The sequence below is a fragment of the Nicotiana sylvestris genome, chromosome 6 (assembly GCF_000393655.2).
Source record: "Nicotiana sylvestris chromosome 6, ASM39365v2, whole genome shotgun sequence".
NCBI classification, from domain to species: domain Eukaryota; kingdom Viridiplantae; phylum Streptophyta; class Magnoliopsida; order Solanales; family Solanaceae; genus Nicotiana; species Nicotiana sylvestris.
Genome location: NC_091062.1, coordinates 44,699,316 through 44,713,805, shown reverse-complemented (window position 1 = coordinate 44,713,805; position 14,490 = coordinate 44,699,316).

The window sequence follows — 14,490 nt, the reverse complement described above, 5'->3', positions numbered from 1 at the left end:
GTCTATAAGATTAAAATTAGTATTTTTCATAGAAATCATGCCTATAGGAATTTCAAGTAAACCTTGCCTGCTTCACTTCACGTTCAACTAGATATCATGTCTATAGGAATTAAAAATCAGCAATAATAGAGATCATGCCTAAAGGATTTGAAACCAGTCTAGTTTAAAAATCAGTTCGACTCGTACTGTTCTGAATCAGTTTAAACAACCTAATCTTTTATTAATACGGTTTAGATAGCATGCCTATAGGATCCAAATCGCTTGTTTAAAACTGTCACTGCTTTGCTCCATTCGGAATCAGTAATAGATATCATGATTTGAAACCAGTCTAGTTTAAAAATCAGTTCGACTCGTACTGTTCTGAATCAGTTTAAACAACCTAATCTTTTATTAATACGGTTTAGATAGCATGCCTATAGGATCCATATCGCTTGTTTAAAACTGTCACTGCTTTGCTCCATTCGGAATCAGTAATAGATATCATGCTTATAGGACATCACCAATACACACTTAGGCAAGCCTTAGGTAATAACAACAAAACTAAATCCGCCTTTGTTTAATTAGCAACTGCTACAACCAACAGGCAGGACTGATTCGGACTTCTTATCTAAGTTATGTAATAAATTGGTTTGTTTCAACAATTAAAACTCCCCTGCCTTAGTAGTTTAAATTCTGACCCTAAATGTGTTTAAGTCATGTTATTTATATGCTTTACTTGAGGAGGTATATATGAGCCTCTTAGTTGTTTATATGTTTCCCCTAATGTGCAGTCCTATGTATTTTGAATATCGCCTTAGTCTTTTACCTTTAAAAACTCAAGAGTCAGCCTAAAATCCTCCCTCTTATAGGAATAGTAGTCTTAAGTTCCTCCGGGACTGATAGGAATAGGACAGGTAATAGCATTCAATAGAGGTCAAGATCAATCTGTGCGTTAATACCTTAACGGGATGGGAAGGGTAGATATGGATATGATGACCGGTGTGCTAATACCACGTGTATCCCCTCTTCTGAAGAGTGTCATACCGAGTATCGTATTGATGTGATCCATATTATAAATAAACCTAAGACCCCCCCCCTTTATATTCTCAAGTATTTGTAGAATTATAACTCATTTTTTCAAAATTCGCCTTTTAATTGTTTTCAAACTCTTATGTGTTCAAACTCAAATCCCCCACTACTTGAGCCTATATTTGTCTATCTTCTAATTGTACAAATTCACAAAAACCTGTCTGGCCGGGAACCACACTAGTGGATCCTGAGGGGTGCCTAACACCTTCCCCTTGGGATAATTTCAAGCCCTTACCCTATCTCTGGTTATCAAACAAACTTAGAAATGAATCCTATAGGTGTCCTAATGCACCTTAAATCATTAGGTGGTGACTCTTTAAATACAAAACCCAATTCCCAAAAGGAATGAGTTGTCCTATACCCAAAATGTCATAAACCTGATTTTTCGATGCGAAGACGAAAAAAGAGGGCGCGACACTAGGATGATCCGTACTTGTTCAAAATATGTAATGATGGTGTGATCCGGAGATGTGTTCTGGACGAGGAGCAGTTGAGTATTCTGGATGCTTGTCATTCCTCTCCCTATGGGGGTCATCATGGTGGGGCGAGGACAGCTTCAAAGGTTTTGAGTTGTGGTTTTTATTGGTCCACATTATACAAGGATGCGAGTGAACTAGTGAAGAAATGTGATGAATGTCAAAGAGCGGGTGGAATTTCAAAGAAGGATGAGATTCCTCTCACCACTATTCTCGAGGTTGACATATTTGATGTGTGGGGCATTGATTTCATGGTAAGCTCTTGTGGAAACACGTATATTCTTGTGGACGTTGATTATGTTTCAAAGTGGGTGAAGGTCGTGGCTTTACCCAACAATGAGGCCCGGAGTGTTGTGGCTTTTCTCAAGAAGAGTATCTTTACTGGGTTTGGCAATCCTAGAGCAACCATTAGTGATTGAGGGTCTCATTTTTGCAATAAGGCATTTGACACTTTGCTTGCAAAGTATGGTTCAATCACAAGGTCTCTACCCCTTACCACCTCAAGCTAGTGGGCAAGTTGAAGTTTCTAACCGGGAGATCAAGAGTATATTGTCAAAGTCGGTCAATGCAAATAGGACCGATTGGTCAAAGAAATTGGATGATGCTCTTTGGGCTTATAGGACTGCTTACAAGACTCTGATTGGTATGTCTCCGTACTGGTTGGTGTTAGGGAAAGCTTGTCATCTACCGGTCGAGTTACAGCACAAGGCCATGTGGGCTTTGAGGAAGTAAAATCTTGAATGGGATGTGGCAGCAAATCTTTGGGTGGAGCAGCTTAATGAGCTTGATGAGTTCTGGTTTCATGCCTACTCCAGCTCGTCCTTGTATAAGGACAAGATGAAGTACCTTCATGACAAGTATGCTCGTGGCAAGGAATTCAAAGTGGGTGATTTGGTTCTTTTGTTCAATTCCCGATTACGACTGTTTCCGGATAAGCTTAAATCAAAATGGAGTGGACCTTTTGAGGTGGTACTTGCGACTTCGTTTGGTGCTCTTGACTTGAAAAAAAAATGGTGAGATCTTCAGAGTTAATGGTCATAGAGTCAAGCATTATCTTGGCAAGTTTGATGACAGCCACGTGGTGCCAATGATCCATCTCAAGTGATTGATGGTAACCTACATCGTGTCACGACGTTAAATCGGGCGCTTCTTAGGAGGCAACCCACATGTTTTTCTTCTATTTTTCTTTGATTTTCCTCTTAGTATAGGATTTGTTTTTGGACTAATTGGTTGTGAGATGTGTATAGGGATGTTTGATGCAGTGCAGGACTAAGCTGGCAAAAATGTGTCACTCTCTGAAGTTTAGACCGCCGCACTTCATTTTTCGCGGTCCGTGGTGGCCTTATCGTGGGGGCGGAATTTGATTGCGGTCCGCAGTGCTAAAAGGTAAAAAGTGGAGGCCCTCTGAATTTTTAACCGCTGTCGTGGTGAATTTTTCACGGACCGTTGTGGGTTACCGCTGTCGCGAAGCATTTTTTGCGGTCTGCGATAGTCTCAAAGCAACAGCCCTTCTGAGTTTCACAACTGCGGTTCCCAGTGCATTTACCGCGGCGTGGTAGGTAAGAATGAGTGGGTCCCAGGGATTGTCTATAAATAGACCCTCAGGGCCCCTTTTTACACTTTTCGTTCTTTACATTCTCAAATAATATAGATTACTGTTCACTCACGCCCTAATTTGCACAACACAAGAACTGAACTTCATCTGCATTGCATCTCACTTCTGGTAATTCAAATCTATCTTTATTATTTAATTTTGTTTTTATTTTATTTTAATTTGATAGTTATTACTTCTTCTTCTTCCTTTTTTTCAATTTTAATTTAGGGTTCCATAGTGTTAATTAGATTAGGTTTTAATTAGTCAGAAATGGTGATTAACTACCTAGTGGGTCGATAATGTGTTGATTAATGCTAAAATGCACGAAAATTTGAAACCCTAGGTGCTGAGCCCAAAATTTGACCTTCGCAGTCCGCGGTTGTTTTTCTGTGGTCTACGGTCAGCTATCTTTTGAGAGATTTTCAAGTCTTGATAACCACGATCCGCGATGGCATTTTTCGCGTTTCGCAGACACTTACCACGGTCGCGGTCCATTTTTCGTGATCTGCGGTGCCATTGAATTAGGGAGTGGGTAGTTTGAGTCCCACATCTCTGCGATCCACGATTGGTTTTTTGCGGTCCGCAGTGCATTTTTCGCGGTCCGTGGTCTACAGTTTTTCTTTACACTGTCAACTATTTTTCTGCACTGCTTCTTCCAGTCTTTGCACCAACAAGTTCACCTGATATACTTGCAGAAAATGGTTAAATCCAGAGGAAGTGGTGACAAACAAAAGGGCAGAGCAGAGCCCTCCTGGGGTAGGGGCGAGGCATGATCAAATTGACCCCAGCAGTTCGAAAAGCAATTGGGGAAACCAGAAAACTCATCAAAGCTGCAGATAGAGCTAATTTTCATGCTTCAGTTCAGATTTCTTCTGAGTCGTCTAAAGGCTCAGCTGAGAGCAGTGATAGTTCAGCTTCAACCTCACCTACACCTTCGTCACCTGGACAGGATGTAGATGCTGGGGTACCGGATGAAAAGGGGGGTTGTGCCCCAAACCGGGGGTATAGAGAGAACTAGAAACCCCGAGGTGTGACAAAAGCGGTTCGTCAGTGAGCTACCTTATCACAAGTTCCGAGAATGGTGACCTCTAAGGTCGCTTATTGTTGAGCACCAATTCATAGAGAGGCATCTCCTGCCACACAACCCCAATGTGAAGCAGCAATTCAATAAACGAGTGAGGTGGAATTACTTCACCAGCATAGTGTCAGAGGCAAACGAGCACTTAGACAAAAATTTTTACGCCAATGCCTCCCACTTCAAGAGGGATACCAGAGTGACTAAAGTGCGGAACTTGAAAGTAAAGTTTGATGGGAAGACAATAAATGAGTATCTGGGCTTTAATGAGGAAGATGAATCATTGTACTTGGAAAAGTTGGCACTTGATGAGGCAGCTCATCCATGGTTGGCATCATATCTGGCTCTACCTGGCACCACCCCAGCATGGTTGGCATCAGGAGTTTCAATTTTGAGGAAAACCCTAAACTTTAATGCGAAGGGGTGGGAGACTTTTGTATGCAGAAGGCTGGACCCCACTACCTATGAAAACTCCATGCCGGTCTCCCAGGCGATATTAGTGGCTGCTATTATGGCGGGGTTCCCGATCAATGTCGTGAATGTCATGTCTAGGGTGATCACTAAGGTGGTCACTAAGGGTGACAGATCATACCCCTTCCCAAATTTCATTACAATGTATTTGGAAGACCAGGATATGGGGAAAAGGAACTTTGACGTGAAGGTGAAACCCAAGATGCCCTTTTTCTGGTACATCCTCAAGGTTGATGACAACCCCAAAGCTAAAGATCCTAAAGGCAAAGCCACTACTTTTACTGGCCAGTATGAAGAGCCAGTAGTAGTCACTTCTTCTCATCCTCCCACAAATACACCAGAGATTGCCTCTGGACCATCTATTTCCACTCCAGATATTCCATCCTCCTCATCATACCCATTGACTGCCCACAAATTAAACCAAACACTCTCCAATATCAACAACTGGATACAGGTAGCAACTTCTAAGCTGACTGCACTTTCTAGTTCAGTGGCAACGCAGTCAGTGCCCTCACAGCCACAGGTGCCAGCTCTGGTAGAGGAAACTCTCAAGGAGCTTTTGGACAACCAGAAGAAGCTCCTTGATAACCAAAAGCTGATAATGGATGCTCTTGCTGAACAAGGGAAAACATTGAAGGAGCTGAGCAAATACACAAAGAAGTTGAAGCATACACGGGCATCGAAGGAGTCGGTCAAGGAATTGAGGGGCGAGGTGGAGAAGATGAAAGTAGCTAATCATTTGCCTTTGGAGCTACTATTGCATGATCAGCCTCCAACAGCTGCGACAGAGCAGGTTCCGGAGCAGGAGCTTGAGACAGCTCCAAAGAGGAGAAGGATGATCCCCCAGGTGGACGATGTTGAGATTGAGTTGGAAGACTACAGGCTCCCGGGACAGCTGATCCAGGTGCCCAACCACAGGCTCTCGGGACAGCTGATCTAGGTGCCTAGCCGGATCCCGTGCTACCACAGGACCCCATGCAGACGAAGGATTCATAGGGAGTTTTCTTAACTCTCTATCTTTCTTTTTTTTAGATTATTTTTGGTTAGTTAGCATTGAGGACAATGCTAGCTTTCATTTGAGGGGGTGGCTCTACTTTGATTTTTGATTTGGTAGTTTGATTTGATAGTTGGACTGTAATTATGACACTATTGTCTTTCGTTATGCTTATTTTTCACAATTGGTATGTGTAATAATGATAATACAAGAGTATGTATATATCTTTACCTTTTATTTTACTTTCCGTTATTGTTCTAGTTTGGTATGTATATAAAGTTACTCTCATGTATATATCCATCCCTTCTTATGTATATTCATCTAAACCCCCCTCCCCCCCTTTGTACATATTCAATTTACTTTCCGCATTTTACTTCATAGCTTCTTTTGCAATTTCCTTAATAGTAGAGATTTTTATTTCATTTGATAGCTTCTTTTTCGGTTTGTAGCTTCTTATTTTTCAAGTTTCAATGATCAATAAGCCTTTGATTTTCTTAATGTCATGGTTCTTTCTAAAGGTGGAGTTTGTGTGAACCGGGTGGCTCTTCCCGATGATGGATGGCATGACAATCTTCTTAAGGATTTGAGTCTGTTTTTTTTGTTTTTGTGTAAATAGTAGTTAGTAAGTAATGGTGCCTCAGGCAAAGCTTCACTTGGGCCTAACACATTTACCTTTGACCTTATGGTTAAAAATAAATTGTTGTGTATAGGATGGTGATAGTTGTGACCTTGAGACTCTTGTGTTGGCTAAACAATCATCGAGTGGTTTCTAGGAACCATTTGTGTTGCTCAAATCTTAGTTAAGGTTGTTGTGGGCCCATGACTCTGTTTCTTTAGCAATTCGATAGCTTGTGTGGTGAGGTATTGATTTGCAAGTCCAAGTCTCGTGCCAATGAGTCTAGAACTTTCCCTGGATATTTGTCTAGGCAAAATCCTAAGTGTAGCTCGGCTTGAGAAGTGATTATAGTCTCTCCTTGATCCCAATTGAAACTTGAAAACATCTATAGCCCTCCAATGATGATATCCCTAGTCAACCCCGTTGAGCCTTATCCCTTATTCTTTCAATAACTCATGATACAAACCTTTATTCGTTCTAAAATGATCCTCTCTTGGCACCCTATCTTTCCTTAGCACAAGGCAAAAGCATAAGTTTGGGGGAGAGACGAGGAATGCAAAAGTGATAAAAGGTACAAAATGAAGAGAAGGAAAGGCAAAGAAAAAGAAAAAGAAAAAGAAAGAAAAGCCAAAGATTCAAAAAGAAAATGAACAATGTAGAAGAAATGAAGGGATTCAACGAAAGCAAAACAAAAAAAATGAAGGGAATGGAAAGATTAGAAAGGAGAAAAAGATTCAAAATAAACAAGAAAGAGTGACAATGCGTCTCTCTAGCCCCTAAAGAAGAAGTAAAGGACTCAAAGAGTCAAGAAAATGTGTGCCAAAATGAAGCAAATGAAGTGCTTAAGGAAATGTGAAACATTCTTAGACCAATATATCCTACCCTGAACCAAAAACCTTCATTACATTCTCACAAAATCCCTATATGATCTTGAGTTGGGTGAGCTTATATTAGTGGTGACTCATATAAGGGGCAAGCTTATGGTACTTAGAGCCGGACTTGTGACCTTCCTTTGAGAGAGATGGGTATGTTTTCTACAATCCTCATTCTGAGTGCTACAATCTAAAAGTGAGGTTTGCTTATGGAGAGTTGAGGAGTATGAGTTTGGGTTCCACAGCGACCAATGTAACAGAAAGAGTTTCCTTGATGAGTTGAGTCAACTCTTGATGCTTTTGTGTCGCGCTATAGCCATGCTGCTAAAAGGTTGTGTAGTGTTGATAATGCATTTGAGTTGAGGGTAATTGTTAGTCCCAATTCATTCTTGATGAAGTTACTTTAGAATAGCTGAATTTTTCTTTCTATTATCTTGAGGAGGTGGGAATTACTTTGTTTGCTTGAGGACAAGCAAAAGCTTAAGTTTGGGGGAGTTGATAACTAGAGATTCTAGTCTAGTTTATGCTCCTTTTTGCTTGAGTATCGAACTAAAATGTGTACAAGTATTCCCCAAAAGCTAACTTGTTGTGCTTGTTTGCAGTGTTTGGTCAAAAGGAGACAAAGGATGTCATAACCAGCTCAAAAAGGAGTGAAACCTGCACAAGTTCAAAACCAAGTCAAAGTAGTGCTACAACGGAAAATCCACCGCGGCCGCAGAAGACTCACCGCAACCGCGGTCCTTTTACTACGGTCCGCAGTGACAAGGTTCAGAGAGATACCAATTGAGGCATTTCAAGTTACCGCGGTCCACAATGATTTTATGTGACTGCGGTACCCCTACTGCGATAGCGGTCCTTTTTTTGTGACTCGCGGTGGAGAGATTCAGAGAGCCTGGAGTTTGAGCAAAAGGTGAAGACCGCGGTCCGCGGTTAATTTACTGCAGCCGCGGTAGCCTCACCGCTGTAACGGTCCATTTTTCGATGTTAGTGGTACCTCCGTCAGGTGCATTTTTGTCCGAAAAATTTAGCTGTATATAAATACTTTCTTTCTAGATTTTTAGGTCATCTTATCAGTAGTGAGCACGTGAACGGTGACTTTTGCCCATTTTGAGTAATTTTGTAGCTTACTTAGTAATTAATCTTAGTATCTTATCTTGTAATTACAATTTATGGATTATTATTCATCTCAATCTATGATTTCTTCTTCAATTATGAGTAGCTAAACCCATTAGCTAGGGTTGTGGCTCAACCCTAGTGTGGATATTTAATGGATCTTTTATTTTAGGGCTTAGATGTTTATGGGTGATTGTTATTTGCTTTCTATGTTGAATTAGTGGTTGCAAACACTAATTTGTGCCTTTTTTACTTAGGCTCTTCTTGAGAAAGAGAGACTAAGTCTAGGAATTTCAGGCCAACAAAAAATTGGGGTGTATTCAAGAGATTGATAGCCCCAATTAAAGGGTTAAACCTAGAGATAGTAATACCCGACTTGAGCCAACATTGCTTGCACAAATTGAACACCCAATTGGGCTTGAGAAAGCCAATTAGGGCAAGGTCACTCTTACTACCAAGAGGTGTAGAGTGAGTAACTTCGTGTATTGACTATATCATGATCCCAACTATAACATTATTGCCCTAAGTTCTAGATCTCGTTAGATACTCACCTAGGAGTAAGTCATTTCCCTAGTGCCTCTTTACCCATTTAGAAAACCCTACAAACATATATGTTTAGCTTATTTTCGCACATCATTAGTATAAAATTAGAAGTAGCAAACAAACAAACATGATTGGAAGTGTAATCACGAGCACTACACACTGCTAAATTAGATAGGAATCCAACTCCAAACATTGTATTAGCTCCCTGAGGATTCGATCCCGACCTTCTCGGGTAAAAGCTGCATCGACCACTCTTGCCACTCTGTAGTGGTGTAGGGTTGGACCCTATCAATACCTAGGGATCAAATTGCCCTTATTCCCGAATCTCATCACACCCATCATGGGTGAAACTTGCAGCAAACCCTCTCTCCCAACATAAATGCTACATCACGAACCTTCCGATCTACATAACTCTTCTGCCTAGACTGTACTGCGTGAAGCCGATCCTGAATCAACTTGACTTTCTCCAAGTCACCCCGAACCAAATCAGTGCCCAACAACCTAGCCTCACCCTGCTCAAACCAACCATCTGGAGAACGGAACCCCCTTCCATATAGGGCCTCATAAGGAGCCATCTGAATATTCGATTGGTAGTTGTTATTATATGCAAACTCTGCGAGTGGCAAGAACTGATCCTATGAACCCCTGAAATTCATAACAGAGGAACATAGCATATCCTCTAAGATATGAATTGTGTGCTCGGACCTCCTGTCCTTCTGGGGGTGAAATGTTGTACTCAACTCAACCCGTATGCCTAACTCACGTTGTATCTGAGCTATCTGCTCCGAAGAATAGGTAGTCACAACTGGAATGAAATGTCCAGACTTGGTCAGCCTATCCACAATAACCCACACTGAGTCAAATTTCTTCAAAGTTTATGGAAGCCCAACAACAAAATCCATGGTAACACGCTCCCATTTCCACTCGGGAATCTTAATTCTCTGAAGCAAACTGCCCGACCTCTAATGCTCGTACACCTGCTAACAGTTCAAGCATCGAGCCACATACTCCACGATATCTTTCTTCATCCTTATCCACCAATAGTATTGCCTCAAATCTTGATACATCCTCGTGGCACCCGGATGAATAGAATACCGCAAACTGTTAGTCTCCTCAAGAATCAACTCACTCAACCCATCTACATTGGGCACATAAATCTGACCCTATATTCTCAACACCCCATCATCTCTAATAGAAACCTCCTTGGCATCGCCGTTGTGTACCGTTTTCTTAAGGACAAGCAAATGGGGGTCATCATACTGATGCTCTTTGATGCGCTCATATAAAGAAGGCCAAGAAACCATGCAAGCTAGAAACCGACGGGGCTTCGAAATATCCAATCCCACAAACTGATTGGACAACGTCTGGACATCCAATGCTAATGATCTCTCACCAACTGGAATATATATAAGTCTACCCATACTCTCTACCTTCCTACTCAAGGCATGGGCCACCATATTGGTCTTTCCCGGGATGATACAGAATAGTGATATCATAGTCTTTCAACAGCTCTAACCACCTCTGCTACCTCAAGTTCAGGTCCTTTTGCTTAAACAAGTGTTGCAGACTCCGATAATATGTGAATACCTCACAAGACATGTCGTAGAGATAATGCCTCCAAATCTTCAATGCGTGAACAATAACTACCAACTCTAGATCATGAACAGGGTAGTTCTTCTCATGGGACTTCAACCAGCGTGAAGCATAAGCAATCACTCTACCCTCTTGTATCAAAACACACTCAATACCAATCCGCGAAGCATCACAATAAACCGTGTATGAACCCGATTGTGAAGGCAAAACTAGAACTGGAGCTGTGGTCAAGACAGTCTTGAGGTTCGGAAAGTTCTCCTCACGCTCGTCGGACCACTTGAATAGAGCACCCTTCTGGGTCAATCTGGTCAAAGGTGCAACAATGGACGAGAAATCCTCCACAAAATGGCAATAATATCCAGCCAAACCAAGGAAACTCCAAATCTCAGTAGCTGAAAATAGTTTAGGCCAACTCTGAACTGCCTCAATCTTCTTTGGATCTACCTTGATCCCCTCACTAGACACCACATGACCCAAAAATGCCACCGTATCAAGCCAGAATTCGCACTTTGAGAATTTTGCATACAACTTCATCTCCCTCAAGGTTCAGAGCACGATCCTTAAATGCTGCTCATGGTCCTCTTAGCTGCAAGAGTACACCAAGATGTCGTCAATGAATACGATGACGAAAGAATAAAGATATGGATGGAATACACTATTTATCAGGTGCATAAATGGTGTTGGGGTGTTGGTGAGCCCAAATGACATCACTAGAAATTCGTAGTGACCATACCGAGTCCTGAAAGCAGTCTTCGAGATATCTGAGTCTCGATCTTCAACTGATGATACCCTGGCCTCAAATCAATATTTAAGAACACTCTAGCACCACGTAGCTAGTCAAATAAGTCATCAATGTGCAGTAATGGATACTTATTCTTGACTGTGACTTTGTTCAACTATCGATAATCAATACACATCCGTATAGAACCATCTTTCTTCTTCACGAACAAAACTGGAGCACCCCAAGGTGAGACATTTGGCCGGATGAAACCCTTATTAAGTAACTCCTGAAGCTGCTCTTTCAATTCCTTCAACTCCACGTGTGCCATACGATAATAGAAATGGGTTGAGTGCCCGGCACAAAATCAATACCAAAATTAATATCCCCATTAGGCGGCATGCCCGATAGGTCTGCTAAAAATATGTCTAGGTAATCTCTCACTACCAGAACTAACTCAACGGTAGGAGTATCAACACTGATGATGACGTCCAAATCCATTAATAAAAAGTAAATGGACACGGTCGCATGCAATATAATATACCTAACTATGAGTCGGGGTCAAATCTCACAGAGAACAATATGTAGGCGTGTAAGAGAATTATCACTTGTTATGCCAAGCCAAACACTTAGAAAGGGTATTTGAGAAATATTTATATCTAAATACAAAAATATAAACTAACCTAGAAAGCAAGTAAAATGACCAATGGCTTCAAGCATGGATACACGGAAAATTATACTCAAATAACGAACCAATATATTTTACAATTTTACAAATATGAGCGAATTTATGTTAATTAGTCTCGGGTAATAATTCTTTATTAGCTTCTTCCAAACACTAACAAGACTTCCTAATTGAATTATCCTTAAAACAATTAAGAGGTTAAGCACACCCGAATATGGCTACAAGTAGTTCTATCCTATCCCTAGGTAGAATCTGTAAAGTGAGGGTTAACGCCTCAAGTTCTTGTTAATCAATCTTTGCTAACATCAAATTATCTTTTCTAAAATTAATCCAAAGTTAATGGGCGAGTCCTAGGGTTATCTAATCCCTTTGGAAACCTTAAAGAACAAGAATAATTAAAGAAACAATAACTCACTTCAATACAAATAAAATGTTCAATACATAAGCACAACAAAATATTTAATCCGCCTTTTAAATATGAATATTCCCATAAACAAGATTCAAGTGTTGGAAAAAATACTACACACTTAGATATTTAATACAAAGCAAGGAAATGAAGAGATGAACATAAATAGGTAAGAAATTCTCAACCAAAAGTTTCAAATCTTCAAGACCCAAGTGTGTGTGCAAGAACCCTAGCTCCAAAACTTGTCTTTTCTAGTCAAGAGACTGAATAAATAAGCCAAAGATGTGTTTCCAATAAGCTAGGTCGTGTATTTGTGGGTTTGGAATGGAGAAAATGTGAAATGCCTAAGTTTCCCAGGTCTGAAGCCCGTCGTCCGCACCTGCTGAACAATCCCTGCAGGTGCGGTACCGCAAAAGTGAATACTTGCTCGCAAAAGCAATTTTTGGTAGAAAATGTCCATACCGCAGAAGCGGACAAACGGACGTAGAAGCGGTCTACAAGCGCAAAAGCGCGATCGCAGATACGGTTCATCAATTGCAGATGCGAGACCACCGATGCCGACCTTTCTGCGTCTCGATGCGATTCCATTGGAAATATTTTCACTTCTTTTACTCTTTTGGCACAATTTTATTTCATTTGATTTCAACTCTTTTCAAGACATACAACCTCATATTATAATTAACGGATGCAATAACTAAAGCAAAAGGGACCAAAATAAGTGATAAAATCACCACTCATCAACACCCCCAACTTAAATTTTTACTTGTCGTCAAGCAAATCAAAACCAAAAATTCAATAAGGCTCTACCATTTAAAGCATCGCTATCATTTCCAAATCATATTTTCCAATTAAGCATCACACTTATGGCTTTGGTTGGTACTAATAATTAGGCTCAAGTATGTGAATATCAACCAAATAAATCACTCATTTAAAACTCAATCTCAAGAATGCAATGGGGTTTCAAACTTATCAAGTGACAGCAACCAAGCCTCAAGAAGTGACTCAAAAGCACTAGTCTACTTCATATGCTCAATTTACTCAATTTGGAATATATCAATATCACCAATCCATCATAATCCATGTCCCCTCGCAAGAAAGAAAGTCCCAAAACCACCATATTTACAATAAAAACACAAGGGAAAAATTGCACAAAGACACTTACTCTCAACAAAGAATTTCAAGTGTTACAAAATATCATGCCATAAGCTTGTCCTTATGCTAATTCGTTTCCTATTCAAGAACATTTGTTTGGAGATTCAATAAGGACTTTTAAGCTTGTAATGTAGGCTTAGGGAAGGGTATTATAAGCATTTGGTATACAAGTGAATACACACTTCTTGAACACTACTCACATTTGTCTTTCTTTTTGCACTTTACTTCTTATTAAACCACATAGTCCTTATTGACCTCTAGCTACCAACTTAGAATCACCTTAAAGTACCTCTCTACTTTTCTCAAGACTTAATTTTTTTATATATCTATACAAATATTTTCTTTTACTTTTCTTTTGGAGCTTGAGTATCTTCATATAAAACCCTTTGAGGTATATGCTTCTACACACAATGTACATCTGCACCATTTCCCAATTAATACCAACACCCCCAACTTAGTCTTTTAGCCTCATTCTTAACATTCAAGGAGGGATAGGTTTAAAAGAGGGAATTATTTCACCAACGGGATAAAGGTTTGTAATGTGTTAGCCACATAAAAGTTTAAAGGCTCAAATGGGGTTAACTAGTGATAAAATTTATGCAACGGCAGGCTCGAAAGGCTAAAGAGTCTTTTTCAAAGATCACAAAGAATTCCTAAGGTCATCCCTCCAACCAAACATAATTAACATTAGTATTGAAAGACCAACCGGGCAAGTTCTAGATGATAAAAGTAAACACAAGAATTATTTTAACAAAAACTAACACACATGGCACATGAGCTAATCAGGACAGGTCAATTTCACTTTTTAATAAGAACAATTCGAGCAATATCATGCCAACTAGTGGGCAAAAAGTCACAAAATGAGCCAAAAAGTTGTCACAAAAATTATTCTTCCCCATGCAACTTACTTTTTCAATTTACAACCAAAAATCGGAGGGATTTTATTAATTTACACTTCACATACAAGAGACTAATTTTATTAGTACCAAACAATCCAAAAGTCTCCACATGACAAAACAAGATTAATTCCCTTAAGAAAGTTTTCACGCCATCCATCATAGGAAAAAGTCACCCGGTTCAACACAAAAATATTCCTCGGGAAAGAACCGTAGCA